Source organism: Eurosta solidaginis, chromosome X (genome assembly GCF_040869045.1).
Source record: "Eurosta solidaginis isolate ZX-2024a chromosome X, ASM4086904v1, whole genome shotgun sequence".
In the NCBI taxonomy this organism is placed as follows: domain Eukaryota; kingdom Metazoa; phylum Arthropoda; class Insecta; order Diptera; family Tephritidae; genus Eurosta; species Eurosta solidaginis.
In genome coordinates, this window is record NC_090324.1 from 117486820 (window position 1) to 117514696 (window position 27877).

A 27877-nucleotide genomic window follows, 5' to 3' on the forward strand; every position below is an offset into this window, starting at 1 on the left:
CCCACCTCCCTTTTTGTTTTTTTTTTTATGGAGGACATTTAATACTAATTGGCGCCAAACGAAACAACAAAGCAATTGACGAAGTTAGTAACTGGAACTTCAACACTAAATTAACACTGAATTAATTAAGATTTGCTCTTTGAATTTAGAATGCCAAAGACCTGGTTGCATTTCAATCTACAATCAATTGTGGGCTGTTGGTGACTACCAGAATAAATGCACTTCAAATTTCATTCCAATTTACGATGAGCAAAATGCTAAATGGATCGATACAAAACTAGTTCCCGAGGGTGGTCATTACTATTGTTTCACTGCACCACATTGATACATGCCATCATCCTTATCTGGATCTAAATATTTTATGGTGAGCACATTATCTTGTATAATATAACGATCTTTATCAATGCGTTCCGTATCAAAACGTTCAGCATTTTTATACCAAGTATAATTTACATCTGGTATGGCAAAAGCTTCACAAATGAATGTTACATCACCATTATAATCTTTAATTTTATCTTTGAGGGGTATTGTGAATTGGGGTTTCATTTGTATATTAATAAATATTGATTTATAAATTGTTTTACGTGGATTCGAAATTGTGCAGGTATATTCGCCATTGTCATTCGTAGTGGCATTTTCAATAATTAGCACCCGGCTATTGCTTATTGTGTAAGCGTTACGCTGTAATGATTGACCACGTCTGGTCCAATTATATGACGGTATTGGATAACCAAAAGCTACGCACTCAAGACGTATTTCATCACTAGCAATGGGCGCTTCTGGAAACACTTTTGGAAAAGTATTTGCAAATATTAGCGTTTGATAGTTGCTGTTCGGTAGAACACGCAGTGGAAAGAATGGACTGTTCATATCAGCAGTTTCAGCTGAACGTTTAAGATTAAACTCCATAATAAAACTGAAATTCAAATGTGCACTCTCCGACTGTATGCGTCCAAACTTATTCTCAGCTACGCAATGATATGCACCCTGATCAAGTGCTTGTTTTGGATCATAAATTATAAGATTACCACCAGAAATTGTATAACGATCATTAATTAATGGATCGATAGTTTTGTATTCGAGTGTATCATTAACATAAACTTCACGATACCAGCGATATGTGGGCGTAGGAAAGTCACCTGCTGAACAACCTAATGTAACATCCTTTATCAGTCGATTCTTACTAGTATCGGATGTGGTATCATTGGGTTGTTTGACAAAATAGGGACCGCGTGGAATTTTCTCAAAATCGCATATACATGCCGTAATTATATGGACGTATATCGTCTAATTTAAGGTTAATATTTTCAGGTGTATAAAGTAATTTTGATTCGCATATAAATAAATTCAATTCTATAACATATGCAGGCACAAACGTCCAGCAATCACGTTTCTTAGAAAAACCATAAACAACACGATCTCTAGTGAAAAGAATATCACCATATTGATTGGGACCAATAAATCCACGCAAATTATTTTGATTATGATTATTTGATGAACCCGATACAGTATTGTAAAACTGATTGGGATTATTATGATTATATTCATTCTGTTACATATTTTGCACTAAAAAGCGATTATCGTGCAAATTTTCATTTTCAAGCGCTTGATCTTCATCATATGCGAAAGAGTCTTCTAAAATAAGAAATGGTGAGTTATTATCATTTGCCCAGCTATTAGGACCAGTTTGACGTGCCGATATCCAAAAGCGATTTTGTAGTTGATTTTGTATAACCAATTGCTTTAATATAAATGAATGCCAATGTCCAAAATGGGCGTGGTTATAGTCCGATATCGTTCATTTTAAATAGCGATCTGAGATGAGTGCCCAGGAACCTAGATACCAAATTTCGTCAAGATACATCAAAATTTACTCAAGTTATCGTTTTAACGGGCAGACGGACGGACGGACGGACGGACATGGCTCAATCAAATTTTTTTTCCATTCTAATGATTTTGATATATGGAAGTCTATATCTATCTCGATTCCTTTATACCTGTACAACCAACCGTTATCCAATCAAAGTTAATATACTCTGTGAGCTCTGCTCAACTGAGTATAAAAATAGGCCTATGCACTGCGGCTGTTCCATACGAATCGATTCATATAACTTTTATGTGGTTTTACGTATGCTAAGTGTGCGAAACAGCCTGTCAATTGATTGTATGGAAATTTTGTTAGCGTATTAATATATTTGACCCGGCCTATAAAAAGTGGCTTATGACTCAAAAAAACCACTACTACTAAGAAACTGAAGAATTTTGCACTTACAGAATTGAGCACTTACATAATTGGTCCTACAGATGGTGCGCTTTTGCGCACGAAAGTAATTTTCGATATTTGGAGAGATTGTTCGAATTTACAAAAAAGTTTTTCTATTAATTATAAACAACTAGATTAGTATTTGTTATCAAAAATAGGTCTATGCACTGCGGCTGATCCATACGAATCGATTCATATAACTTTTATATGATTTTACGCTAAGTATGCCAAACAGCCTGTCAATCGATTGTATGGAAATTTTGTTAGCGTATTAATATATGTGACCCGGCCTATGAAAAGGTGGCTTATGAAACAAAAAACCATTACTAGTAAGAAAGTGAAGAAATGCATTGTTTATCTTTAAGAGCTGTTTCTCAAAATTTCTTTTTTGAGTCATAAGCCACCTTTTCATAGACCGGGTCACATATAGATAGTAGGCAATATACGGCCAATGCAATACGGCCGCTATGATGCCGGTTGCCGTTTGAAACTAAAATCAAAAACGTTTTGGGACGTTTTTTTCCGTTTAATATACAACGTAAAATTATCCGATTCAGTCAAGTTGTATTTAAATAATAATAAACTAAGTTGAAATAAAGAATATATAAGAAAATAAAATAAATTAGCATAAAAGACAATATAAAAATTTTTATTTTATAATTTTCGTACAAACTTATTTTTTTTTTGTTCAGTATAAGACGTACTTTATCTAAAATGAGCATAAAATCTGGAAATGCAAAAACATTTTCGGGTAATTTTCAATTAATTGTTATAAATAAATTTAGTTAGTTTCAACAAAAGTTAACTCATTATTTGTGATTTCATGTTTGTTTGAAAGCAACTAAAATAAAAACCAAAGAATTTGTCAAATAAAGACCTATGTCTGTATTTACGTATAAGTTAAATTTGCCACAAAAAATGGGCTGGTAAGAAATTAATTATTTTTAAGGTTTAATTGTATATTCCGATCAGTTCTCTTTTTAAAATAAAATTTATGAACAAATTTAACAAAATTTAACAAAATCCAATTTCTCTCCAATACATATAATAGCGGAGTTAGAGCAAGTCATACAGTCTTTGGAAAACGAAAAAGAAAAGGAAATAGCGAGAAACAAAGTAAGCAACAAAATTATGCAATTCAAAAGAAGCATAAAGCACAACGCATCGGAAAAATTTATACTTGCTGCTTTTTACCAAGCAAAATCTTTTACCAAAGTATACAAAAACAAAATAATTATAACTGACGCGGACAAAGGTAACAAAACTGTGGCAATGTATAAAAGTGAGTACATAGATAAAATGAAACAACTTATTGAAGACAAAAACACATACAGAAAAGCAAGAAACGACCCGACAAAGACTCTCCAAAAGAAAAACAACAAAATAGTAGTTGATCTGTATAAAAATAAACACATAAACATCAAGGAAAAGCAACAACTTACATGTTCAGCGGCAGCAGCACCGAGAATTTACGGGTTGCCAAAAATTCATAAGCCAGAAGTTCCGTTGCGTCCTATTATGTGCTCATTCATGGCCCCCTGTTATAAATTATCCAAATACATTGGAGAGATTCTAAAGACATTAATTTCGGATAAATATAATATTAAAAACTCTTTTTAACCTCAAAGATAGGTTGTCTGAAATATGTGTATGTGACGAAGATATTTTAGTGTCCTTTGACGTCGTACCTTTATTTACAAACATACCAACGACGTTAGCTTCTAAAATAATTTCGAACAAATGGGACAAAATAAAAGCCATTTCTAATATTCCTAAAACAAAATTTCAAGATATGTTAGACTTCTGCATAAAGGAAAACAACTATTTTATATTTGATGGCGATTTGTATACACAAACCTTTGGTATGCCCATGGGCAATCCAATTTCTCCCACCATTGCGGACATCGTCATGGATGACGTATTGGACAATACGATTCTAAAGCTAAAGCATGAACACAATATAGAAATAAAATTTATATGCAAATATGTGGACGACATTTTCGCTGTAATTAAACGCAACGATGCCAACACAATTCTTGAAAATTTAAATAAATACCATGACAAATTTAAATTTACTATGGAAATTGAAGTAAACTCCAAAATACCATTTCTTGACGCATGCATTCACAGGAAAAATCAAAATCTTCTACTTGACTGGCATACAAAACCTACTTCTTCTGGAAGACTAATAAATTATTTATCATCACAAACCATAAAATATAAGATCAATACAGCCAAAAATTTAATACACAAGATACTGACCATAAGCCACGAAAAATTCCACGACGCTAATAAAGACAAAATATATAGAATCCTAAGAAAAAACAATTACCCGATAAATTTAATACGCGAACTTATAGACCAGGAGACCATGAAAAGCAACAACCAACCCGATAAAAGAGCAAGTACTGAAGTACAAACACAAAAGAAATTCTACAGCGTTACATACATTCCAAAGTTGACAGAAAATATTCATCACAATATAGCAACAACACAACACACAACCCTTGCTTACAAATCAAACCACACCGTCTCTACAATATATACAAAAACAAAACATCCTATACAGCCTCAACAACAAAACAACGTTATATACGAGATAAAATGCAAAGGAAGAGAACATGAAAAATGCGATAAAATATATATTGGCACAACAAAGCGAGCCTTAGCTGTTAGACTGGGAGAACATGAAGCTGACATAAAAAAACAAAAGACCAGCACAGCGTTATCACAGCATATGTTGACAAGTGGTCATACAGCTGATTTTAAAAATGCGAAAATTATAGACAAAGAAAAGAGAATAACAACAAGATACACATTGGAAAGCCTGAGAATAATGGAAAGACGAGAAAAGACAATGAACAAACGCGAGGATACAGAAAACATTGCTGCCCCTACATAGCATGTTTACAAATATAAAAATAAGAATATTTAGTATTGACAAGACTACCATGATGGTTAGATGGTACTGATTATAGTTTATTCATGTATGTATATGTTTAAGTGACTAATGCTTTTGTTGTTTTATGTTCATGTTTTCGATACGAAATCCAATAGTGTAAGTGTTTCTTGTTAAAAAATTTTACTCATTTAACTATCTTGTAATTTTAACCTTTGTTTGTGGCAGGGATTTTTTTAAATAAATGCCCCCTGAAGATGCTAACAAAGATTAGCGAAACGTTGGGATAATAGTGGAATAATCTAGTTTTATTTGCACGCTGGACTTAGATCAGAAAAGCCTGTTATTGATAAATTTTATTTTTAAGGTTTGTTTTGTACGCTATAAATGATTTTGGAACAAGTTTTTTAGGATCTTGGAACAGGCCACTATAGGTAAGTGGCAAAAATGGGGAAACCATATTTGTATTTAGGTGAAAGATTTGAGCAACACGACTACGCAGCTTTCGAATTGAGCGGAGTTACATAATATGTAGGTTTATGTCTTTGAATTGAGCACATATATAATTGGTCCTACAAATGGTGCGCTTTTGTACACGAAAGTAAATTAAGAGATTTGGAAAGATTGTTCGAATTTACAAAAAACCATAACTGGTCCTACAGATGGTGCGCTTTTGTGCACGAAAATAAATTTCGATATTTGGAGAGATTGTTCGAATTGACAAAATCCTTTTTCTATTAATTATAAACAAATATAGTAATATTTGTTAACAAAAATAGGCCTATGCACGGCGGCTGATCCCTACGAATCGATTCATATAACTTTTATATGATTTTACGTATGCTAGGTATGCGAAACAGCCTGTCAATTGATTGTGGAAATTTTGTTAGCGTATTATTATATAGATAGTAGGTAATATACGGCCTATACAATACGGCCGCTATGATGTCTGCTGCCGTTTTGACCTAAAATCAAAAACGTTTTTGGGAAGTTTTTTTTCGTTTAATATACAATGTGAAATTTTCCAGTTCATTCAAGTTTCATTTAAATAATAATAAACTAAGTTCAAATAAAAGAATATATAATAAAATAAAATAAGAAATAAAATAAATTAGCATAAAAGACAATATAAAAAATTGTATGTTATAATTTTGGAGCAAACTCATTTTTATTTTTGTTCAGTATAAAATGTACTTTATCTAAAATGAGCATAAATAAAAATAAAAATAAATAAATGTAAGGCGCGATAACCTCCGAAGAGATCTAAGGCCGAGCTTCTCTTCCAATTTGCGTCGTGCTCCTCTTGATTTTCCCTACAAATTGGCCGGACGGGACCTACATGCTTAATGCCGACTCCGAACGGCATCTGCAAGGCAGATGAGTTTTCACTGAAAGCTTTTCATGGCAGAAATACCCCCGGAGCGCTTGCCAAACACTGCCCAGGGGCGACCCCGCTTAGAAAGATTTTCTTCTAATTGAAAAACCTTATTTCTAAAATTTTGATGTTGCTTTGCCCGGGGTGTGAACCCAGCGCATACGGTGTGGTAGGCGGAGCACGCTACCATCACACCACGGTGGCCGCATAAAACATGCAAAAACATTTTCTGGTAATTTTCCTTTAATTGTTAGAAACAAATTTAGTTAGTTTCAACAAAATTTAACTCATTATTTGTGATTTCATATTTTTTTAAAGCAACTAAAATAAAAAACAAAGAATCTGTTAAATAAAGACCTATGTATGTATTTACATGTAAGTGAAATTTGCCACAAAAATTGGGCCGGTCAAAAATTAATTCTATTTAAGGTTTTGTGTAGGCTACAAATTATTTTGGAAGAATTTTTTAGGATTTTGGAACAGGCCACTATAGGTAAGTGGCAACAATGGGCAAACCATATTTGTATATTGGTGAAGGATTTGAGCAACACGACTACGCAGCTTTCGAATTGAGCGGGGTTACATAATATGTAGGTTTGTGTCTTTGAATTGAGCACTTACATAATTGGTCCTACAGATGGTGCGCTTTTGTGCACGAAAGTAAATTTCGATATTTGGGGAGATTGTTCGAATTTACAAAAAATTGTTTCTATTAATTATAAACAAATAGAGTAATATTTGTTAACAAAAATAGGCCTATGCATTGCGGCTGATCCATACGAATCGATTAACTTTTACGTAATTTTACGTATGCTAAGTATGATTGTGGAAATTTTGTTAGTGTATTAATATATAGATAGTAGGTAATATACGGCTTATGCAATACGGCCGCTATGATGCCTGCTGCCGTTTTGACCTAAAATCAAAAACGTTTTGGGACGTTTTTTTCGTTTAATATACAATGTGAAATTTTCCGATTCAGTCAAGTTTCATTTAAATAATAATAAACTAAGTTGAAATAAAAGAATATATAATAAAATAATAAAATAAAATAAGAAATAAAATAAATTAGCATAAAAGACAATATAAACAAGTAAGGACGGGACTGTCTTCGGCTGTGCCGACGACTTCATACCTTTCATGAATGGGGATGAACAATAATCTTATCCCGTTCGTAATCTCCAAATAATCGGATGTCTGAGATAAGAAATATATAGTGAACACATGTACATACCTAAACGATTTTTAAGACAAATATAAAATAAAAAATGGCAAAAAACCCCCTTATCTGAACGATCGGTTGTATGGGATATATATTATATATAGCTCCGATCGAAATGATTTTTACAGAAAATCTTCTATGATATATTAGAATATATATCACCAAGTTTCACTTTTTTATATTGGAAACTAAGGGAGAAATGGCCAAAAATTTTTCTATCTGAAAGATCGCTTGTATGGGATAGGTATATAATATATACATATTAGGCCGGGTCGATTTGTGGGGAGGCAAAAAAATCACCCATGGCTCTGTGAAAATCATATTCTAGGGATCAAAATAAGAAACTTTGCGAAGGAACCATACCTCTAAAGCGAATTCTGATGTCCCCCCCCCTTTGGGTCGAACTTGCAAATTTATAAAAATCCCACTTTGAAATGCCTATGTTTTTTCTTTTTGGAGTTTATTTTTCTCTTTAGAAATATATTTATTCAGAACATATGTAAATGAAAAAATGAATTTAACTTAGTAATAGAAAAGAAATTAAAAAAAATTATTAGAAATTAGCGTTTTTACAACCCCTTTTTAAAACCAAGGCATCACTGTGATGCATTTGCATGTCGTAAACATAGTTTTGTGGGTTTTTTATTCAATCGTTTTAAAAAATGATGGTATCACTGTGACACAATTGCAGATCGTAAAATTGCTTGTGTTGTTTTTTTTAAGCCACCAAAAGACACAGCAGGTAGAATTGAAATTGCCCCTACCCAAAAGCTCGACCCAAAGGGGGGGACATCAGAATTCGTTTTAGAGGTATGGTTCCTTCGGCAAAGTTTCTTATTTTGATCCCTAGAATACGATTTTCACAGAGCAATGAGCGATTTTTAAATCGACCCGCCCTAATACATATAGCTCCGATCAAAGTGATTTTTTAGAATAAATAAATAATAATAAACTAAGTTGAAATAAAAGAATATATAATAAAATAATGAAATATAATAAGAAATAAAATAAATTAGCATAAAAGACACTGTTTAAACGACTTACGTCACTTAAAGTCTTCGCGTGACTTGCGCTCATGCACCCATGCATCCCTGCAAAAAATTCCATTACAAGCATCCCTGCTGTATTTGCAATTTCGAATGCGACATTGGCTTTGCTTCCAGTGTTGCATAGTATATAGTCTATTGTCACTTAATTGTCCACCTCTTTTTATCAACTACCATCGTCGAGGACACATCAAAGTCAGTCAACGAAGTATTATTTTGAGCAAATCATCGCCGTCACATCAAGACAACAAAGGCCAGCGGATACATCTTCAGCGTCAGCATATCTAAGCCAACGCGATAAGTATCTCATTTCAAATCTATACATTTTGTACATTTTTCCCAAAATCTCTAAACTCCCGGTTCCATTCCTGTGACTTCGATATATATATATATACATACATATGTGCATAGGTTCGCTCATGCACATATATAGCTATATACAGCAACATAAATCATCGTGTATATATTTTTCCATTTACCTAAATTGTTATCTATTCATGAATTCGAACATTTTCTTAAGTCGATAGTTACCTAGTTTAACTTTCATCATTGAAGTTTAATTTACTTTAAATTTAATTCATTGCATCTTCCTTTGTTAGTTCATAAGTTGTTATTGTTAATAAAACCCCTGAATTAATCGAAAGGAAGTTGTACCCATCAATTCGGAATACATACCCTTCGTGAGTATAATTCCCAATTTGCATTCAGGCACACCCCTAGTGTTCAACAGACAATATAAAAAAGTAAGGACGAGACTGTCTTCGGCTGTGTCGAACACTTCATACCTTTCCTGAATGGGGATGAACAATAATCTTATCCCGTTCGTAATCTCCAAATAATCGGATGTCTGAGATAAGAAATATATAGTGAACAGATGTACATACCTAAATGATTTTTAAGATAAATATAAAATAAAAAATGGAAATCTGAACGATCGGTTGTATGGGATATATATTATATATAGCTCCGATCGTGGTTTGTACAAAAAATCTTCTATGATATATTAGAATATATATCACCAAGTTTAACGTTTTATATTGGAAATTAAGGGAGAAATGGCTAAAAATCTTTCTATCTGAACGATCGGTTGTATGGGATATATATTATATATAGCTCCGATCGAAATGATTTTTTCATGAAATCTTCTATGATATACATATAATATATAAAATTCTTCTGTCACGGTTTTAGAGGCTGAACTCCTCCGAAACGGCTGAACCGATTCTCATGAAATTTTGTGAACATATTGGGTAGGTCTGAGAATCGGCCAACGTCTACCTTGTTTTCACTACGTGTCTAGGGTCTTGAGATCAAAACGTGGACCCGGGTACCCCTAGAATGTGTTTATACAATATGGATATCAAATGAAAGGTGTTGATGAGTGCTATAGTACAGGATAATTTTCATACCCGTGGGTGACTAGGTGAGATATAGGCCAAAACGTGGACCCGGATACCCCTAGAATGTGTTTACACAATATGGATGTCAAATGAAAGCTGTTGATGAGTGCTAAAGTACAGGATAATTTTAATACAACTGGGAGGCTAGGGTCTCGAGATATAGCCCAAAACGTGGACTCGGGTACCCCTAGAATGTGTTCATGCAATATGGATATCAAATGAAAGCTGTTGATGTGTGCTATAGAACAGGATAATTTTCATTCAACTGAAAGGCTAGGGTCTCGAGATATAGCCGAAAACGTGGACCCGCGGACCCCTAGAATGTGTTTATACAATATGGATATCAAATGAAAACTGTTGATGAGTGCTATAGTACAGGATCATTTTCATACAAGTGGGAAGCTAGGGTATCGAGATATAGCCCAAAACGTGGATCCGGGTACCCCTAGAATGTGTTTATACAATATGGATATCAAATGAAAGCTGTTTATGAGTGCTATAGTACGAGATAATTTTCATACAACTGGGAGGCTAGGGTCGCGAGATATAGCCCAAAACGTGGACCCGGGTACCCCTAGATGTGTTTATACAATATGGATATCAAATGAAAACTGTTGATGAGTGCTATAGTACAGGATAATTTTCATACAACTGGGAGGCTTAGGTCTCGAGATATAGCCCAAAACATGGACCCGGGTACTCCTAGAATGTGTTTATACAATATGGATATCAAATGAAAGCTGTTGATGAGTGCTATAGTACAGGAAAATGTTCATACAACTGGGATGATAGGGTCTCCAGATATAGCACAAAACGAGGACGCGGATACACCTAGAATGTGTTTTTACATAATGGGTATCAAATTGAAGCTGTTGATGTATGCTTTAGTACAGAGTAAGTTTTACACAGCTGGGTGACTACGGTCTCGAGATATAGGCCAAAACATGGACCCGGATACACCTAGAATATGTTTTTATATTATGGGTATCAAATTGATGCTGTTGATGTGTGCTATAATACAGAGTAAGTTTTACACCGCTGAGTGACTAGGGTCTCGAGATATAGGCCATAACATGGACCCGAATACTGCTTGAATGTGTGCGTATTATGGATATCAAATGAAAGCTGTTGATGAGAGCTCTGAAGTTCATTTTGATATTCGATTTAGTCGCATCAACCTGGCAAAACTGATAAATATGCATGCGAAGCCGAAATAAAGACATGAATTAATAATACCCACATACTTATTTGCATACGTCCTATTCGATTTGCCTGAAATTTCGTATATAAATTTGCCTATATTAGTATTTACGATGCTTTTTTCCGGGAAGTATAATAGAGATAACTAGGACTGGGATTAGGACTAGGACTGGGACTGAGACTGAGACTGAGACTCGGAGTGGGACTGGGACTGAGACTCGGAATGGGACTGGAACAAAATACATACCACCCTCTGGGACTGGCAATAAGAGATGAAGAAGAAGGAGAAAAACTTGAGAGAAAAGAAAAGAGAAAAGGAGACTGAGAAAGAGATAGAATGAGACGAAGATGGAGATGAAGCGAAAAAGACGGAGGGAGGAGTGAATAAAGAGATTGGGAAGACGTGTAGAGGGATAGGGCAGAGTTAGAGGGAAAAAGCTTATTAAAATGTATGCAGATAGGCCAAATTTAGGGCAGAACAACGTCTGCCGGGTCTGCTAGTATTAGAATAAATATCACCAAGCTTAACGTTTTTGTATTGGAAATTAAAGGGAGAAATTGCCAAAAATCTTTCTTCTGAACGATCGGTTGTTTGGGATATATACTATATATAGCTCCGATCAAAGTGATTCTTTCAGGAAATCATCTATGATATTTTAAAATGTATATAACCGAGTTTCATTTTTATACTTTCTAAATTAAGGGAAAAATGTCCAAAAATCTTTCTATCTGAACGATCGGTTGTATGGGATATAACTATATATAGCTCCGATCAAAGTGATTTTTTCAGGATATCTTCTATGATATATTAAAACATATATCACCGAGTTTCACGTTTATATTTTCTAAATTGCGGCAGGAACGACCAAAATCTTCTTATCTGAACGATCGGTTGTATGGGAGTTATATGTTATAGTGGTCCGATTCTACCGGATCCGAAAAATGTCTAATATAATACAAAGCAAGTAAGGAAGGTTAAGTTCGGGTGTAACCGAACATTACATACTCAGTTGAGAGCTATGGTGACAACATAAGGGAAAATAACCATGTAGGAAAATGAACCGAGGGAAACCCTGGAATGTGTTTGTATGACATGCCTATCAAATGAAAGGCACTAAAGAGTATTTTAGTTCTATAGGTGGACGCCATTTAGGGTGTTACGGTCTGCTGTTATGGTCTACGGTTACGGTCCACTTGGGAGCGTGTTCGCGCGAACACACCTAGTGACTGGTGATGGGCCGAAAGTTGCGATAAAAAAGTATCGGAAAACAAGAAAAAACCAGACCGGCGATCACTAGGAAAATTGCCATGAGTTTCCGGCCGCAAGTAAAACAAAAAAAGACGTGAAAAATTTTAGAAACTAAGAAAAGAAAATTTTGCCATGAGTTTCCGGCCGAAAGTAAAACGAAGAAGACGTGGAAAAATTTAGAAAAAGAAAAGCAAAAAGATGGCACATTTTTCCGGCCGGGAAAAAGCAAGAGTTGGCTTTTCTTTTGCGCAGTTAATCGGAAAATTTTATAAACCAAAGAGGCAAAGGCATCAAGCACAGATCCTGCTTCATTAACACTATTGCTTACATCAACTGCACCTCCTCGACTATATTCAACTAATCGCAAAACACCCCCGCCGGCTGTGCACGTATTCAAGCGAGTATTGTTGAAGAATCAAAAGACTGCAACGAGGAATTGCAGGCCGATTCCTTAACCCAACTACTAAAAGAGCAAACAGGTAAATGCCCAGAAACTAGGAAGAGTCGATAGCGTAAAGTACCGACACAGTCCATTCCGACAAACCTCTTTTCTACTCGTCTATTTTGGGTGGTAATAAACCTTACAACGGTGGTGTTGTGTGGGCACAAACTCAACGTATAGAATATCCAGTTGAAGTAGGTCGGCGTTTCACAGTGACACCTAGTGAGGAAAGTACTAGTGATTCCAATTCAAATTCAGACGGCACTAAACTAATTGTGATGAGAACCCTTGGTATTCGAAGATAAACCCCTTTCTCTACGTTTACGAAGTACACTACCACCTTTAGAACAGCGTCCGGCACCACCTCCGCCTCCAGGGCCAGCAGTTCGCTGCAGCGTAATACAACGAACGCCCAATTAGCACCAAGTCATCCAGGTCGTAAAAGTCAACACGGAGTTTTATTGTCACCAGGTTCACTCGATCACCTCGGACCAGATCGCAACAACCACCAACAGTATCAACACAGCGCGCCCAAGACCGCGCACCACAACCAACAACAGCGTCAACTTCACCGGCAAAATCAACATCACCAGTAACCACGCCGGCAGAGGCCCATGGTACGTACTCTGGCGGCCATGTAAGTATCAGCCTTGTATAGACTTAAAAATAGTTACCCTACAAAAAATTTGGTCATAAAGCTTACCCACGCCCATGCAAATGTGACTATGAATATAACCTATGACTGTAAAATGACTAGTCAAATGACGTGGAGTGACGAGAGCGTTTTTTGCAGGGTAGTTAAAAAAACTTCTAAGTAATACTTAGAGAGTTTTATACAGTCCGGTTGAACTATTTAACAAGGGTCGATTTTTTTTGTCAAATTGTATTATTGAATACTTGAAATGGTTAGCTATACAACAAGGGGCATACATTTTTTTTTATTTTATCATTTTAATAATATTTTTTCTTGCTTTAAAATGATTGAAGTTAGCTCGATAAGTTTTTAGTCAAAAAAAAAACGGTCTGTATCATTTGAAAAGTTTTAGCGTTCCATTTTTGGAGCTCAAACATGAATCTTTAAAAAAATTTTTTGCGACAGCAGCCATTCGTCGATTATGCACGAATTGGCTAAAACGATTTCAACTTTTTTTTCTTATATCGTACAAATATAATATATATATATATATACATATGAATCGCTATTGCTTGCAATATCTTTCGAACAACAAGACGAAAATAATATACGTGCACGTAATACATACTGCTATCGCAATTTCATCTTTATTGCTTTTGTAACCAATTTTCTTAGTACATATTACATATTAATATCATTATACTATGCGCATTATACCAAATTGATATTTTGTTACACTCAAAATTAAGTTCTACTATGACCACATAATAATTTTGAAAGAGAGCCCCAAATATCGAAATTTGTATCCAAACTTTATAGTCTCAAAATATGTTTTGTGAATGTGAATGAAAAAGAAAAAAATTCAACCAAATTCTTACTTTGTAGGTAGTATATTTACAATACATAAGTACATTTAATTACATATTTTTTCTCACACAAAGCGTTTATAACGATTAAAAAAAAGGGGGAGACATAAATACATGTATAACTTGAAATATTACGAGCAAAAGTAAGAGAAAAGAAAAGAACCCCCAACAGAACAAACTTAGCCAGACTTAAGTATTCATATTAGATTTCGTTTTCGATTCCGGCCCAATAAAGTGTGAACTGTTGGATCATTTTTTTCTCTCACTTTATATACTACACACACTTACATACATTTTCATAGTGTAAATAGCTATTCGTAGTTCAACTTTTTTTTCCTCGTTCTGAATTTGTCTTGGGACGATGCTATAAGCAGCCTTGTTTTGGCTTTGGAGCCTATGCTGTAGCCCCCTGGTTAAGAAACGTGCACTATCGTATTTTTTTTTGTAGCATACATACGTTAATAGAAATGAGTATTGAATAAAATTTGTAAATAAAATGGGAATGTTGGTGTTCTGGCTCATTTAGAAGGCACTTAGGGAAACAGGTAAGGGGCCACCGAAATACAGGTGCGTCGGTGGGCATGGATGGAGGGTGGGCTAAGCACCGGGCGTCGCAACAATACCCGCGGCGCCCCTCTATATATTCGGCCCTTTTCTTCTTCTTTTAGTTTTTCACCTTCTCTTTCTTTTATTTCTCTTTTCAGCTTGTTTTTTTTTTACTCTTAGCGTTAGTAACCGGCCATGTCCGGTTCGGTAATTTTTTTTTTGCGTTTAGTTTTTTTGAATTTTGAATTGAAATTAACGGTCTGTCCGTGGCATCCGGTTCGACCGGATGTCGTTTGGTTTTGAATTTCCAGCGTTTTGAAATCGTTCTGCGCTTTTTGTCAGTTTTTTTTTAAAGGCATGATATGACTTTTTTTCTTATTATGGCTCAGGAACAGTAAGGTTGGCAAGGACCCGCCCCAGCCGACAATGACTAGCCACTGTGCACCACCACATCATGCAGACCGCCTTCCTTACTGCTTCCCTTGTAAATGCGTTACCATAACAAGGGATATCGCCATAAAGGTGGATCAGGGTTTACTCTAGAATTTGTTTGCACGATATGGGTATCAAATGAAAGGCGTTAATGAGTATTTTAAAAGGGAGTAATCCTTAGTTCCATAGGTGGACGCCGTTTCGAGATATCGCCATAAAGGTGGACCAGGGGTGACCCTAGAATTTGTTTGTACAATATGGGTATCAAAAGAAAGGTGTTAATGAGTATTTTAAAGGGAGTGATAAATAGTTCCATAGGTGGACGCCGTTTCGAGATATCGCCATAAAGGTCGACCAGGGGGGACCCTAGAATTTGTTTGTACGATATGGGTATTAAATTAAAGGTATTAATGAGGTTTTTAAAAGGGAGTGGTGGTAGTTGTATAGGTGGTCGCCTTTTCGAGATATCGCCATAAAGGTGGACCAGGGGTGACTCTAGAATGTGTTTGTACGATTGGGTATAAAATTAAAGGTATTAATGAGGGTTTTAAAAGGGAGTGGTGGTAGTTCTATAGGTGGTCGCCTTTTCGAGATATCGCCACAAAGGTGGACCAGGGGTGACTATAGAATGCGCTTGTACAATATGGGTATCAAAAGAAAGGTGCTAAAGGGAGTGGGCCTTAGTTCTATAGGTGGACGCCTTTTCGAGATATCGCCATAAAGGCGGACCAGGGGTGACTCTAGAATGTGTTTGTACGATATTGGTATAAAATTAAAGGTATTAATGAGAGTTTTAAAAGGGAGTGGTGGTAGTTGTATATGTGAAGGCGTTTTCCCGATATCGACCAAAATGTGGACAAGGGTGACCCAGAACATCATCTGTTGGATACCGCTAATTTATTTATATATACAATACCTGCCAAGATTCCAAGGGCGTTTGATTTCGCCCTGCAGAACTTTTGTCACTTTCTTCTACTTAATATGGTAGGTGTCACATCCATTTTACAAACCTTTTTCTAAAGTTATATTTTGCGTCAATAAACCAATCCAATTACCATATTTCATCTCTTTTTTCATATTTGTTATAGAACTGTGGCTTTTCTTCATTTTTCGTAATTTTCGATATCGAAAAAGTGGGCGTGGTCATAGTCGGATTTCGTTCATTTTTTATACCAAGATAAAGTGAGTTCAGATAAGTACGTGAACTAAGTTCAGTAAAGATATGTCGATTTTTGCTCAAGTTATCGTGTTAAGGGCCATGCGGAAGGACAGACGGACGACTGTGTATAAAAACTGGGCGTGGATTCAACCGATTTCGCCCATTTTCACAGAAAACAGTTAACGTCATAAAATCTATGCCCCTACCAAACTTCAAGAGGATTGGTCAATTTTTGTTCGACTTATGGCATTAAAAGTATCCTAGACAAATTAAATGAAAAAGGGCGGAGCCACGCCCATTTTGAAATTTTATTTTATTTTTGTATTTTGTTGCACCATATCATTAATGGAGTTGAATGTTGACATAATTTACTCATATACTGTAAAGATATAAATTTTTTTTTTTAATTTTACTTTAAAAAATTTTTTTTTTTTAAGTGGGCGTGGTCCTTCTCCGATTTTGCTAGTTTTTATTAAGCGTACATATAGTAATAGGAGTAACGTTCCTACCAAATTTCATCATGATATCTTCAACGACTGCCAAATTACAGCTTGCAAAATTTTTAAATTACCTTCTTTTAAAAGTGGGCGGTGCCACGCCCATTGTCCAAAATTTTACTAATTTTCTATTCTGCGTCATAATTTCAACCCACCTACCAAATTTCATCGCTTTATCTGTCTTTGGTAATGAATTATCGCACTTTTTCGGTTTTTCGAAATTTTCGATATCGAAAAAGTGGGCGTGGTTATAGTCCGATATCGTTCATTTTAAATAGCGATCTGAGATGAGTGCTCAGGAACCTACATACCAAATTTCATCAAGATACTCAAAATTTAGTCAAGTTATCGTGTTAACGGACGGACGGACGGACATGGCTCAATCAAATTTTTTTTCGATCCTAATGGTTTTGATATATGGAAGTCTATATCCATCTCGATTCCTTTATACCTGTACAACCAACCGTTATCCAATCAAACTTAATATACTCTGTGAGCTCTGCTCAACTGAGTATAACAACGAATGTTAAATAAAGACCTGTGCATGTATTTATGTGTAAGTGAATTTTGCCACAAAAAATCGGCCAGTCAAAAATTAATTATATTTAAGGTTTTTGCTACAAATGATTGTATTGCATTGCCCGGGTCCTTGGCGCTCCAACTGTAAATCGCGTACCAGCTCTGCATCGACGATTGTGCTGGTAGCGCAGGGATCGATGACGGCACGAACCAAGTCTAAGTGTCCGCGCGATTCGATGCATACGATGGCCGTCGGCGCAATGGGTACGAAAGGCCGCATGATGGGCGATGGAGTAGCCTGGACAAGTCGGCCGGTTCGGAAGCCTTCCGGTGTACCACGCGATAGTGCCTTTGTATTTTGGGCGTCAGAAGTGTATGGCGCTGATTTCTTTCGACGTTGCTGCTTTGCTAATTTGGATAACTTGACCGGGCCTCGTTGGAGTCCGACGCCACGGTGCTATCAGTTATTTTGTTAGTTTCGAGCTTTTTTTACTTCCTGAGCTCTTCGTTCGTGCTGAAACAGCGGTAGGCAACTGTGCATCCCATTCCTGCTCGTTGATGGTCTTATTTCCGTTTTTGCTCGCTCTTTCATCGCTTTCGCTCTCTCTTCCTCCATTTCCTCTTCCTCCACTTGCTGAGCCCAGGACTTTGTCTGTCCCATTAGGTAGATTAACAAGGTGTCGTCGGACGGCTTGTCGTCGCCAATTGTGGGTGCATCATTGCGTCCTGATTGACAATCATCCAAGTGGAGCGTAGTGTGGTGCTTTTCCTGGCACCGTTTGCAGCGATATTTGCTATTGCACTTGTCCTCGTGATGAAAGGGCGACAGACAATTTGGACAATATTTATACAGCAGCACGGCCCGCGACCTCTCCTCCGGGGATTTTTTCCTGTATTCGGCCCAGAGTCAGAGACTATGGTCCCTGCCGCAGAGCTGGCAAGCGACGTCGAAACGCTTTGCGCCTCCCTCTGACTTGGCCAATAAGGTTTGGTAACGATCTGAAAGAATATTGGAATCATTGATCATGACCAAATTGAGGTTGGCGGAATGTTGTTTGTGTGGCGTAAAAGAAAAAATATATCCAGTGGATTTACGCAAAGGAAATAAAGAAACTTTAATTGAAGTAAAAATATTAAAGGCCATAAGTACATACTTATGTGCGCAAAGGAACGTAAAAACTTATTCTAGCACTCATGCAGTCATTCTGGATGGTGCTTTAGTATTTTAGTAAATTTATAATTCGACTTGTGTCGGTAGATGTCGCCGAAGTAGTTCTAAAATTTATTTTAGATTTGTGGTGAACTTTATTTTTACAACAAGTAGCCTGCCACCACACGGAACGGTTCGAAACCTGGCTGAAAAGGTATTCCAGAGTTGCACTTCCATCATTCAACATTATTTTCGACGTGTATTGTCGATAATATTGAGATTCGTGGAATTAAGTTTTTTAAATCTCGACCAAATGAATGACTGATCGAGATATTTAGTACGCGACATGTAGTGCGAGTGTGTAGCAGCGCATAAGGCCTAATGTTGGTAACGCAGTGCATTGACAGTCAGAAATTAAGTGTAGAGGTTTTGACATCTGCTACGCTTTTCGATTTCCTGAATGGAAAAAAAGTCATTCATTTAAACACTCGGTGGTGAGTAGGAATTGGTGCAGATTAGATAGTATTTTTATTAATTGAGTTTTTCTTCTTTTCTTTTCAGAATAAAGGGGATGTCAATCTCAACCGCCTTAATTCCTCAAATATGGTTTGGAAAGCTCGTCACGTTCGGTTGACATCATTGCGGCAGTGCCACAGGATGCCAAAAAATATTGGTGCCGAAATTGTGTGCGAAACCAATACGAACGGCAAGTGGGATTGCCGTAGTTGCATTAATGTGCAAGCCACATCGCTGTCCACATATCAACAATATGGGTGTAAAATATCGAATTAAAGATCTTATATTATTGCATTTGGCCCTTGATGTGGAATCGTCGAATTTTCAAAATCAATGTAAAAAATTAGAACCTGTAAATATTTGCCATGGATGTGTAATAATGGAAACAGTAAATTTCATGCAAACCATGCATACCTCCACCCTGGTGTAATAGGAGGTATGACACATAATGGCGCTAAAGGAGCAGCATTAGAATGCATTGAATGAAACAAAAAGTAGAAGAATGATATCAACGGTGTGGGAAATAATGCCTCTGCACGCAAACAACAACTTTTTGTTTTAATTTCGTGTTTACGATGCACGCAGTTTGATACGAATTTTATTATTGAAAATATTCAACTATTCCCGGGTTGCCACGTGGTAGCAGGGGCAGCAGTACCGTGGCTTAATTTTCCTTCAATCCGTAAAACTATATCACTCAGGTATACAAGTCCGCACAAAGCAGAGCCAGTATTTATGGCATGAATGGGCCGATGTTAAAATAGCCGTCTCAATATTTCCACCTCCCTTTTTGTTTTTTTTTTTTTATGGAGGACATTTAATACTAATTGGCGCCAAACGAAACAACAAAGCAATTGACGAAGTTAGTAACTGAAACTTCAACACTAAATTAACACTGAATTAATTAAGATTTGCTCTTTGAATTTAGAATGCCAAAGACCTGGTTGCATTTCAATCTACAATCAATTGTGGGCTGTTGGTGACTACCAGAATAAATGCACTTCAAATTTCATTCCAATTTACGATGAGCAAAATGCTAAATGGATCGATACAAAACTAATTCCCGAGGATGGTCATTACTATTGTTTCACTGCACCACATTGATACATGCCATCATCCTTATCTGGATCTAAATATTTTATGGTGAGCACATTATCTTGTATAATATAACGATCTTTATAAATGCGTTCCGTATCAAAACGTTCAGCATCTTTATACCAAGTATAATTTACATCTGGTATGGCAAAAGCTTCACAAATGAATGTTGCATCACCATTATAATCTTTAATTTTATCTTTGAGGGGTATTGTGAATTGGGGTTTCATTTGTATATTAATAAATATTGATTTATAAATTGTTTTACGTGGATTCGAAATTGTGCAGGTATATTCGCCATTGTCATTCGTAGTGGCATTTTCAATAATTAGCACCCGGCTATTGCTTATTGTGTAAGCGTTACGCTGTAATGATTGACCACGTCTGGTCCAATTATATGACGGTATTGGATAACCAAAAGCTACGCACTCAAGACGTATTTCATCACTAGCAATGGGCGCTTCTGGAAACACTTTTGGAAAAGTATTTGCAAATATTAGCGTTTGATAGTTGCTGTTCGGTAGAACACGCAGTGGAAAGAATGGACTGTTCATATCAGCAGTTTCAGCTGAACGTTTAAGATTAAACTCCATAATAAAACTGAAATTCAAATGTGCACTCTCCGACTGTATGCGTCCAAACTTATTCTCAGCTACGCAATGATATGCACCCTGATCAAGTGCTTGTTTTGGATCATAAATTATAAGATTACCACCAGAAATTGTATAACGATCATTAATTAATGGATCGATAGTTTTGTATTCGAGTGTATCATTAACATAAACTTCACGATACCAGCGATATACGGGCGTAGGAAAGTCACCTGCTGAACAACCTAATGTAACATCCTTTATCAGTCGATTCTTACTAGTATCGGATGTGGTATCATTGGGTTGTTTGACAAAATAGGGACCACGTGGAATTTTCTCAAAATCGCATATACATGCCGTAATTATATGGACGTATATCGTCTAATTTAAGGTTAATATTTTCAGGTGTATAAAGTAATTTTGATTCGCATATAAATAAATTCAATTCTATAACATATGCAGGCATAAACGTCCAGCAATCACGTTTCTTAGAAAAACCATAAACAACATGATCTCTAGTGAAAAGAATATCACCATATTGATTGGGACCAATAAATCCACGCAAATTATTTTGATTATGATTATTTGATGAACCCGATACAGTATTGTAAAACTGATTGGGATTATTATGATTATATTCATTCTGTTACATATTTTGCACTAAAAAGCGATTATCGTGCAAATTTTCATTTTCAAGCGCTTGATCTTCATCATATGCGAAAGAGTCTTCTAAAATAAGAAATGGTGAGTTATTATCATTTGCCCAGCTATTAGGACCAGTTTGACGTGCCGATATCCAAAAGCGATTTTGTAGTTGATTTTGTATAACCAATTGCTTTAATATAAATGAATGCCAATGTCCAAAATGGGCGTGGTTATAGTCCGATATCGTTCATTTTAAATAGCTATCTGAGATGAGTGCCCAGGAACCTAGATACCAAATTTCGTCAAGATACATCAAAATTTACTCAAGTTATCGTTTTAACGGGCAGACGGACGGACGGACGGACGGACATGGCTCAATCAAATTTTTTTTCGATTCTAATGATTTTGATATATGGAAGTCTATATCTATCTCGATTCCTTTATACCTGTACAACCAACCGTTATCCAATCAAAGTTAATATACTCTGTGAGCTCTGCTCAACTGAGTATAAAAATAGGCCTATGCACCGCGGCTGTTCCATACGAATCGATTCATATAACTTTTATGTGGTTTTACGTATGCTAAGTGTGCGAAACAGCCTGTCAATTGATTGTATGGAAATTTTGTTAGCGTATTAATATATGTGACCCGGCCTATAAAAAGTGGCTTATGACTCAAAAAAACCACTACTACTAAGAAACTGAAGAATTTTGCACTTACAGAATTGAGCACTTACATAATTGGTCCTACAGATGGTGCGCTTTTGCGCACGAAAGTAATTTTCGATATTTGGAGAGATTGTTCGAATTTACAAAAAAGTTTTTCTATTAATTATAAACAACTAGATTAGTATTTGTTATCAAAAATAGGCCTATGCACTGCGGCTGATCCATACGAATCGATTCATATAACTTTTATATGATTTTACGCTAAGTATGCCAAACAGCCTGTCAATCGATTGTATGGAAATTTTGTTAGCGTATTAATATATGTGACCCGGCCTATGAAAAGGTGGCTTATGAAACAAAAAACCATTACTAGTAAGAAACTGAAGAAATGCATTGTTTATCTTTAAGAGCTGTTTCTCAAAATTTCTTTTTTGAGTCATAAGCCACCTTTTCATAGACCGGGTTACATATAGATAGTAGGCAATATACGGCCAATGCAATACGGCCGCTATGATGCCGGTTGCCGTTTGAAACTAAAATCAAAAACGTTTTGGGACGTTTTTTTTCGTTTAATATACAACGTAAAATTATCCGATTCAGTCAAGTTGTATTTAAATAATAATAAACTAAGTTGAAATAAAGAATATATAAGAAAATAAAATAAATTAGCATAAAAGAAAATATAAAAATTTTTATTTTATAATTTTCGTACAAACCTTTTTTTTTTTTGTTCAGTATAAGACGTACTTTATCTAAAATGAGCATAAAATCTGGAAATGCAAAAACATTTTCGGGTAATTTTCAATTAATTTTTATAAATAAATTTAGTTAGTTTCAACAAAAGTTAACTCATTATTTGTGATTTCATGTTTGTTTGAAAGCAACTAAAATAAAAACCAAAGAATTTGTCAAATAAAGACCTATGTCTGTATTTACGTATAAGTTAAATTTGCCACAAAAAATGGGCTGGTAAGAAATTAATTATTTTTAAGGTTTAATTGTATATTCCGATCGGTTCTCTTTTTAAAATAAAATTTATCAACAAATTTAACAAAATTTAACAAAATCCAATTTCTCTCCAATACATATAATAGCGGAGTTAGAGCAAGTCATACAGTCTTTGGAAAACGAAAAAGAAAAGGAAATAGCGAGAAACAAAGTAAGCAACAAAATTATGCAATTCAAAAGAAGCATAAAGCACAACGCATCGGAAAAATTTATACTTGCTGCTTTTTACCAAGCAAAATCTTTTACCAAAGTATACAAAAACAAAATAATTATAACTGACGCGGACAAAGGTAACAAAACTGTGGCAATGTATAAAAGTGAGTACATAGATAAAATGAAACAACTTATTGAAGACAAAAACACATACAGAAAAGCAAGAAACGACCCGACAAAGACTCTCCAAAAGAAAAACAACAAAATAGTAGATGATCTGTATAAAAATAAACACATAAACATCAAGGAAAAGCAACAACTTACATGTTCAGCGGCAGCAGCACCGAGAATTTACGGGTTGCCAAAAATTCATAAGCCAGAAGTTCCGTTGCGTCCTATTATGTGCTCATTCATGGCCCCCTATTATAAATTATCCAAATACATTGGAGAGATTCTAAAGACATTAATTTCGGATAAATATAATATTAAAAACTCTTTTTAACCTCAAAGATAGGTTGTCTGAAATATGTGTATGTGACGAAGATATTTTAGTGTCATTTGACGTCGTACCTTTATTTACAAACATACCAACGACGTTAGCTTCTAAAATAATTTCGAACAAATGGGACAAAATAAAAGCCATTTCTAATATTCCTAAAACAAAATTTCAAGATATGTTAGACTTCTGCATAAAGGAAAACAACTATTTTATATTTGATGGCGATTTGTATACACAAACCTTTGGTATGCCCATGGGCAATCCAATTTCTCCCACCATTGCGGACATCGTCATGGATGACGTATTGGACAATACGATTCTAAAGCTAAAGCATGAACACAATATAGAAATAAAATTTATATGCAAATATGTGGACGACATTTTCGCTGTAATTAAACGCAACGATGCCAACACAATTCTTGAAAATTTAAATAAATACCATGACAAATTAAAATTTACTATGGAAATTGAAGTAAACTCCAAAATACCATTTCTTGACGCATGCATTCACAGGGAAAATCAAAATCTTCTACTTGACTGGCATACAAAACCTACTTCTTCTGGACGACTAATAAATTATTTATCATCACAACCCATAAAATATAAGATCAATACAGCCAAAAATTTAATACACAAGATACTGACCATAAGCCACGAAAAATTCCACGACGCTAATAAAGACAAAATATATAGAATCCTAAGAAAAAACAATTACCCGATAAATTTAATACGCGAACTTATAGACCAGGAGACCATGAAAAGCAACAACCAACCCGATAAAAGAGCAAGTACTGAAGTACAAACACAAAAGAAATTCTACAGCGTTACATACATTCCAAAGTTGACAGAAAATATTCATCACAATATAGCAACAACACAACACACAACCCTTGCTTACAAATCAAACCACACCGTCTCTACAATATATACAAAAACAAAACATCCTATACAGCCTCAACAACAAAACAACGTTATATACGAGATAAAATGCAAAGGAAGAGAACATGAAAAATGCGATAAAATATATATTGGCACAACAAAGCGAGCCTTAGCTGTTAGACTGGGAGAACATGAAGCTGACATAAAAAAACAAAAGACCAGCACAGCGTTATCACAGCATATGTTGACAAGTGGTCATACAGCTGATTTTAAAAATGCGAAAATTATAGACAAAGAAAAGAGAATAACAACAAGATACACATTGGAAAGCCTGAGAATAATGGAAAGACGAGAAAAGACAATGAACAAACGCGAGGATACAGAAAACATTGCTGCCGCCTACATGGCATGTTTACAAATATAAAAATAAGAATATTTAGTATTGACAAGACTACCATGGTGGTTAGATGGTACTGATTATAGTTTATTTATGTATGTATATGTTTAAGTGACTAATGCTTTTGTTGTTTTATGTTCATGTTTTCGATACGAAATCCAATAGTGTAAGTGTTTCTTGTTAAAAATTTTTACTCATTTAACTATCTTGTAATTTTAACCTTTGTTTGTGGCAGGGATTTTTTAAAATAAATGCCCCCTGAAGATGCTAACAAAGATTAGCGAAACGTTGGGATAATAGTGGAATAATCTAGTTTTATTTGCACGCTGGACTTAGATCAGAAAAGCCTGTTATTGATAAATTTTATTTTTAAGGTTTTTTTTGTACGCTACAAATGATTTTGGAACAAGTTTTTTAGGATCTTGGAACAGGCCACTATAGGTAAGTGGCAAAAATGGGGAAACCATATTTGTATTTAGGTGAAAGATTTGAGCAACACGACTACGCAGCTTTCGAATTGAGCGGAGTTACATAATATGTAGGTTTATGTCTTTGAATTGAGCACATATATAATTGGTCCTACAAATGGTGCGCTTTTGTACACGAAAGTAAATTAAGAGATTTGGAAAGATTGTTCGAATTTACAAAAAACCATAACTGGTCCTACAGATGGTACGCTTTTGTGCACGAAAATAAATTTCGATATTTGGAGAGATTGTTCGAATTGACAAAATCCTTTTTCTATTAATTATAAACAAATATAGTAATATTTGTTAACAAAATTAGGCCTATGCACGGCGGCTGATCCCTACGAATCGATTCATATAACTTTTATATGATTTTACGTATGCTAGGTATGCGAAACAGCCTGTCAATTGATTGTGGAAATTTTGTTAGCGTATTATTATATAGATAGTAGGTAATATACGGCCTATACAATACGGCCGCTATGATGTCTGCTGCCGTTTTGACCTAAAATCAAAAACGTTTTTGGGAAGTTTTTTTTCGTTTAATATACAATGTGAAATTTTCCAGTTCATTCAAGTTTCATTTAAATAATAATAAACTAAGTTCAAATAAAAGAATATATAATAAAATAAGAAATAAAATAAATTAGCATAAAAGACAATATAAAAATTGTATGTTATAATTTTGGAGCAAACTCATTTTTATTTTTGTTCAGTATAAAATGTACTTTATCTAAAATGAGCATAAATAAAAATAAAAATAAATAAATGTAAGGCGCGATAACCTCCGAAGAGATCTAAGGCCGAGCTTCTCTTCCAATTTGCGTCGTGCTCCTCTTGATTTTCCCTACAAATTGGCCGGACGGGACCTACATGCTTAATGCCGACTCCGAACGGCATCTGCAAGGCAGATGAGTTTTCACTGAAAGCTTTTCATGGCAGAAATACCCCCGGAGCGCTTGCCAAACACTGCCCAGGGGCGACCCCGCTTAGAAAGATTTTCTTCTAATTGAAAAACCTTATTTCTAAAATTTTGATGTTGCTTTGCCCGGGGTGTGAACCCAGCGCATACGGTGTGGTAGGCGGAGCACGCTACCATCACACCACGGTGGCCGCATAAAACATGCAAAAACATTTTCTGGTAATTTTCCTTTAATTGTTAGAAACAAATTTAGTTAGTTTCAACAAAATTTAACTCATTATTTGTGATTTCATATTTTTTTAAAGCAACTAAAATAAAAAACAAAGAATCTGTTAAATAAAGACCTATGTATGTATTTACATGTAAGTGAAATTTGCCACAAAAATTGGGCCGGTCAAAAATTAATTCTATTTAAGGTTTTGTGTAGGCTACAAATTATTTTGGAAGAATTTTTTAGGATTTTGGAACAGGCCACTATAGGTAAGTGGCAACAATGGGCAAACCATATTTGTATATTGGTGAAGGATTTGAGCAACACGACTACGCAGCTTTCGAATTGAGCGGGGTTACATAATATGTAGGTTTGTGTCTTTGAATTGAGCACTTACATAATTGGTCCTACAGATGGTGCGCTTTTGTGCACGAAAGTAAATTTCGATATTTGGGGAGATTGTTCGAATTTACAAAAAATTGTTTCTATTAATTATAAACAAATAGAGTAATATTTGTTAACAAAAATAGGCCTTTGCATTGCGGCTGATCCATACGAATCGATTAACTTTTACGTGATTTTACGTATGCTAAGTATGATTGTGGAAATTTTGTTAGTGTATTAATATATAGATAGTAGGTAATATACGGCTTATGCAATACGGCCGCTATGATGCCTGCTGCCGTTTTGACCTAAAATCAAAAACGTTTTGGGACGTTTTCTTCGTTTAATATACAATGTGAAATTTTCCGATTCAGTCAAGTTTCATTTAAATAATAATAACAAAGTTGAAATAAAAGAATATATAATAAAATAATAAAATAAAATAAGAAATAAAATAAATTAGCATAAAAGACAATATAAACAAGTAAGGACGGGACTGTCTTCGGCTGTGCCGACGACTTCATACCTTTCATGAATGGGGAT

General features: G+C 35.2%; 2 pseudogenes; both read right to left on the reverse strand.

The window, feature by feature from the left end:
• Positions 1 to 300: 300 nt before the first annotated feature.
• Positions 301 to 1771, reverse strand: LOC137235095 (contactin-like; annotated as a pseudogene).
• An 18723-nt stretch (positions 1772 to 20494) lies between these two features.
• LOC137235097 (contactin-like) lies at positions 20495 to 21965 on the reverse strand (annotated as a pseudogene).
• Between the last annotated feature and the right edge of the window lie 5912 nt (positions 21966 to 27877).